This window comes from Phyllobates terribilis, unplaced genomic scaffold (genome assembly GCF_046119375.1).
Source record: "Phyllobates terribilis strain yellow unplaced genomic scaffold, ASM4611937v1 Scaffold_767__1_contigs__length_698798, whole genome shotgun sequence".
Classification (NCBI taxonomy): domain Eukaryota; kingdom Metazoa; phylum Chordata; class Amphibia; order Anura; family Dendrobatidae; genus Phyllobates; species Phyllobates terribilis.
The window spans coordinates 147,286-153,168 of record NW_027363527.1 but is presented as its reverse complement, the minus strand read 5'-3'; positions in this window follow the sequence as shown (position 1 = coordinate 153,168).

Sequence of the window (5,883 nt, the reverse complement as noted above, 5' to 3'; positions counted from 1 at the left end):
CTGAGCCGTGTATCTAATCCACTCCTGTGTGATTCTGTCTGCTGATCCGTGTATCTAATCCTCTTCTGTGTGATACTGACTGCTGAGCCGTGTATCTAATCCTATCCTGTGTGATACTGTCTGCTGAGCTGTGTATCTAATCCTCTCCTGTGTGATACTGTCTGCTGAGCCGTGTATCTAATCCTCTCCTGTGTGATACTGACTGCTGAGCCTTGTATCTAATCCTATCCTGTGTGATACTGTCTGCTGAGCCTTGTATCTAATCCTATCCTGTGTGATACTGACTGCTGAGCTGTGTATCTAATCCTATCCTGTGTGATACTGTCTGCTGAGCCGTGTATCTAATCCTCTCCTGTGTGATACTGACTGCTGAGCTGTGTATCTAATCCTCTCCTGTGTGATACTGTCTGCTGAGCCGTGTATCTAATCCTCTCCTGTGTGATACTGACTGCTGAGCCGTGTATCTAATCCTCTCCTGTGTGATACTGACTGCTGAGCCGTGTATCTAATCCTCTCCTGTGTGATACTGTCTGCTGAGCCGTGTATCTAATCCTATCCTGTGTGATACTGTCTGCTGAGCTGTGTATCTAATCCTCTCCTGTGTGATACTGTCTGCTGAGCCGTGTATCTAATCCTCTCCTGTGTGATACTGACTGCTGAGCCTTGTATCTAATCCTATCCTGTGTGATACTGTCTGCTGAGCCTTGTATCTAATCCTATCCTGTGTGATACTGACTGCTGAGCTGTGTATCTAATCCTATCCTGTGTGATACTGTCTGCTGAGCTGTGTATCTAATCCTCTCCTGTGTGATACTGTCTGCTGAGCTGTGTATCTAATCCTATCCTGTGTGATACTGTCTGCTGAGCTGTGTATCTAATCCTCTCCTGTGTGATACTGTCTGCTGAGCCGTGTATCTAATCCTCTCCTGTGTGATACTGACTGCTGAGCCTTGTATCTAATCCTATCCTGTGTGATACTGTCTGCTGAGCTGTGTATCTAATCCTCTCCTGTGTGATACTGACTGCTGAGCCGTGTATCTAATCCTCTCCTGTGTTATTCTGTCTGCTGAGCCGTGTATCTAATCCTCTCCTGTGTGATACTGACTGCTGAGCCGTGTATCTAATCCTCTCCTGTGTGATACTGTCTGCTGAGCTGTGTATCTAATCCTATCTTCTGTGATACTGTCTGCTGAGCTGTGTATCTAATCCTATCCTGTGTGATACTGTCTGCTGAGCTGTGTATCTAATCCTATACTATGTGATACTGTCTGCTGAGCCGTGTATCTAATCCTCTCCTGTGTGATACTGTCTGCTGAGCTGTGTATCTAATCCTATACTATGTGATACTGACTGCTGAGCCGTGTATCTAATCCTCTCCTGTGTGATACTGTCTGCTGAGCCGTGTATCTAATCCTATACTATGTGATACAGTCTGCTGAGCCGTGTATCTAATCCTATCCTGTGTGATACTGACTGCTGAGCCGTGTATCTAATCCTCTCCTGTGTGATACTGTCTGCTGAGCTGTGTATCTAATCCTCTCCTGTGTGATACTGTCTGCTGAGCCGTGTATCTAATCCTATCCTGTGTGATACTGTCTGCTGAGCCGTGTATCTAATCCTCTCCTGTGTGAAACTGTCTGCTGAGCTGTGTATCTAATCCTCTCCTATGTGATACTGTCTGCTGAGCCGTGTATCTAATCCTATCCTGTGTGATACTGACTGCTGAGCCGTGTATCTAATCCTATCCTGTGTGATACTGTCTGCTGAGCCGTGTATCTAATCCTCTCCTGTGTGATACTGTCTGCTGAGCTGTGTATCTAATCCTATCCTGTGTGATACTGTCTGCTGAGCCGTGTATCTAATCCTCTCCTGTGTGATACTGTCTGCTGAGCTGTGTATCTAATCCTCTCCTGTGTGATACTGTCTGCTGAGCCGTGTATCTAATCCTTTCCTGTGTGATACTATCTGCTGAGCCGTGTATCTAATCCTATACTATGTGATACTGTCTGCTGAGCCGTGTATCTAATCCTATACTATGTGATACTGACTGCTGAGCCGTGTATCTAATCCTATACTATGTGATACTGACTGCTGAGCCGTGTATCTAATCCTCTCCTGTGTGATACTGTCTGCTGAGCCGTGTATCTAATCCTATACTATGTGATACAGTCTGCTGAGCTGTGTATCTAATCCTCTCCTGTGTGAAACTGTCTGCTGAGCCATGTATCTAATCCTCTCCTATGTGATACTGTCTGCTGAGCTGTGTATCTAATCCTCTCCTGTGTGATATTGTCTGCTGAGCCGTGTATCTAATCCTATACTATGTGATACAGTCTGCTGAGCTGTGTATCTAATCCTCTCCTGTGTGAAACTGTCTGCTGAGCCGTGTATCTAATCCTCTCCTATGTGATACTGTCTGCTGAGCTGTGTATCTAATCCTATACTATGTGATACTGACTGCTGAGCCGTGTATCTAATCCTCTCCTGTGTGATACTGTCTGCTGAGCCGTGTATCTAATCCTCTCCTATGTGATACTGTCTGCTGAGCCATGTATCTAATCCTCTCCTATGTGATACTGTCTGCTGAGCCGTGTATCTAATCCTCTCCTATGTGATACTGTCTGCTGAGCCATGTATCTAATCCTCTCCTATGTGATACTGTCTGCTGAGCTGTGTATCTAATCCTCTCCTGTGTGATACTGTCTGCTGAGCCGTGTATCTAATCCTATACTATGTGATACAGTCTGCTGAGCTGTGTATCTAATCCTCTCCTGTGTGATACTGTCTGCTGAGCTGTGTATCTAATCCTCTCCTATGTGATACTGTCTGCTGAGCTGTGTATCTAATCCTATCCTGTGTGATACTGTCTGCTGAGCCGTGTATCTAATCCTCTCCTGTGTGATACTGTCTGCTGAGCCGTGTATCTAATCCTATCCTGTGTGATACTGTCTGCTGAGCCGTGTATCTAATCTTCTCCTGTGTGATACTGTCTGCTGAGCTGTGTATCTAATCCTATCCTGTGTGATACTGTCTGCTGAGCCGTGTATCTAATCCTCTCCTGTGTGATACTGTCTGCTGAGCTGTGTATCTAATCCTATCCTGTGTGATACTGTCTGCTGAGCCGTGTATCTAATCCTCTCCTGTGTGATATTGTCTGCTGAGCTGTGTATCTAATCCTATCCTGTGTGATACTGACTGCTGAGCCGTGTATCTAATCCTCTCCTGTGTGATACTGTCTGCTGAGCTGTGTATCTAATCCTCTCCTGTGTGATACTGTCTGCTGAGCTGTGTATCTAATCCTATCCTGTGTGATACTGTCTGCTGAGCTGTGTATCTAATACTATCCTGTGTGATACTGTCTGCTGAGCTGTGTATCTAATACTATCCTGTGTGATACTGTCTGCTGAGCTGTGTATCTAATACTATCCTGTGTGATACTGACTGCTGAGCCATGTATCTAATCCTATCCTGTGTGATACTGTCTGCTGAGCCGTGTATCTAATCCTCTCCTGTGTGATAATGTCTGCTGAGCAGTGTATCTAATCCTATACTATGTGATACAGTCTGCTGAGCTGTGTATCTAATCCTCTCCTGTGTGAAACTGTCTGCTGAGCTGTGTATCTAATCCTCTCCTATGTGATACTGTCTGCTGAGCCGTGTATCTAATCCTATCCTGTGTGATACTGACTGCTGAGCCATGTATCTAATCCTATCCTGTGTGATACTGTCTGCTGAGCCGTGTATCTAATCCTCTCCTGTGTGATACTGTCTGCTGAGCCGTGTATCTAATACTATCCTGTGTGATACTGTCTGCTGAGCTGTGTATCTAATACTATCCTGTGTGATACTGTCTGCTGAGCCGTGTATCTAATCCTCTCCTGTGTGATACTGTCTGCTGAGCCGTGTATCTAATACTATCCTGTGTGATACTGTCTGCTGAGCTGTGTATCTAATACTATCCTGTGTGATACTGTCTGCTGAGCTGTGTATCTAATACTATCCTGTATGATACTGTCTGCTGAGCCGTGTATCTAATCCTATCCTGTGTGATACTGACTGCTGAGCCGTGTATCTAATCCTGTCCTGTGTTATACTGTCTGCTGAGCCGTGTATCTAATCCTATCCTGTGTGATACTGTCTGCTGAGCCGTGTATCTAATCCTCTCCTGTGTGATACTGTCTGCTGAGCCGTGTATCTAATCCTCTCCTGTGTGATACTGTCTGCTGAGCTGTGTATCTAATCCTATCCTGTGTGATACTGACTGCTGAGCCGTGTATCTAATCCTATCCTGTGTGATACTGCCTGCTGAGCTGTGTATCTAATCCTATCCTGTGTGATACTGTCTGCTGAACCTTGTATCTAATCCTATCCTGTGTGATACTGTCTGCTGAGCTGTGTATCTAATTCTATACTATGTGATACTGTCTGCTGAGCCGTGTATCTAATCCTCTCCTGTGTGATACTGTCTGCTGAGCCGTGTATCTAATCCTCTCCTGTGTGATACTGACTGCTGAGCCGTGTATCTAATCCTATCCTGTGTGATACTGTCTGCTGAGCCGTGTATCTAATCCTATCCTGTGTGATACTGACTGCTGAGCCGTGTATCTAATCCTATCCTGTGTGATACTGTCTGCTGAGCCGTGTATCTACTCCTCTCCTGTGTGATACTGACTGCTGAGCCGTGTATCTAATCCTATCCTGTGTGATACTGTCTGCTGAGCTGTGTATCTAATCCTCTCCTGTGTGATACTGTCTGCTGAGCTGTGTATCTAATCCTCTCCTGTGTGATACTGTCTGCTGAGCCGCGTATCTAATCCTCTCCTGTGTGATACTGTCTGCTGAGCTGTGTATCTAATCCTATCCTGTGTGATACTGTCTGCTGAGCCGTGTATCTAATCCTATAATGTGTGATACTGTCTGCTGAGCCGTGTAGCTAATCCTATCCTGTGTGATACTGTCTGCTGAGCCGTGTATCTAATCCTCTCCTGTGTGATACTGTCTGCTGAGCTGTGTATCTAATCCTATCCTGTGTGATACTGTCTGCTGAGCCGCGTATCTAATCCTATCCTGTGTGATACTGTCTGCTGAGCCGTGTATCTAATCCTATCCTGTGTGATACTGTCTGCTGAGCCGTGTATCTAATCCTCTCCTGTGTGATACTGTCTGCTGAGCCGTATATCTAATCTTCTCCTGTGTGATACTGACTGCTGAGCCGTGTATCTAATCCTATCCTGTGTGATACTGTCTGCTGAGCCGTGTATCTAATCCTATCCTGTGTGATACTGTCTGCTGAGCCGCGTATCTAATCCTCTCCTGTGTGATACTGTCTGCTGAGCTGTGTATCTAATCCTATCCTGTGTGATACTGTCTGCTGAGCCGTGTATCTAATCTTCTCCTGTGTGATACTGACTGCTGAGCCGTGTATCTAATCCTATCCTGTGTGATACTGTCTGCTGAGCCGTGTATCTAATCCTATCCTGTGTGATACTGTCTGCTGAGCCGCGTATCTAATCCTCTCCTGTGTGATACTGTCTGCTGAGCTGTGTATCTAATCCTATCCTGTGTGATACTGTCTGCTGAGCCGTGTATCTAATCCTATACTGTGTGATACTGTCTGCTGAGCCGTGTATCTAATCCTCTCCTGTGTGATACTGTCTGCTGAGCCGTGTATCTAATCCTCTCCTGTGTGATACTGTCTGCTGAGCTGTGTATCTAATCCTATCCTGTGTGATACTGTCTGCTGAGCCGTGTATCTAATCCTATCCTGTGTGATACTGTCTGCTGAGCCGTGTATCTAATCCTATCCTGTGTGATACTGTCTGCTGAGCCGTGTATCTAATCTTCTCCTGTGTGATACTGTCTGCTGAGCCGTGTATCTAATCT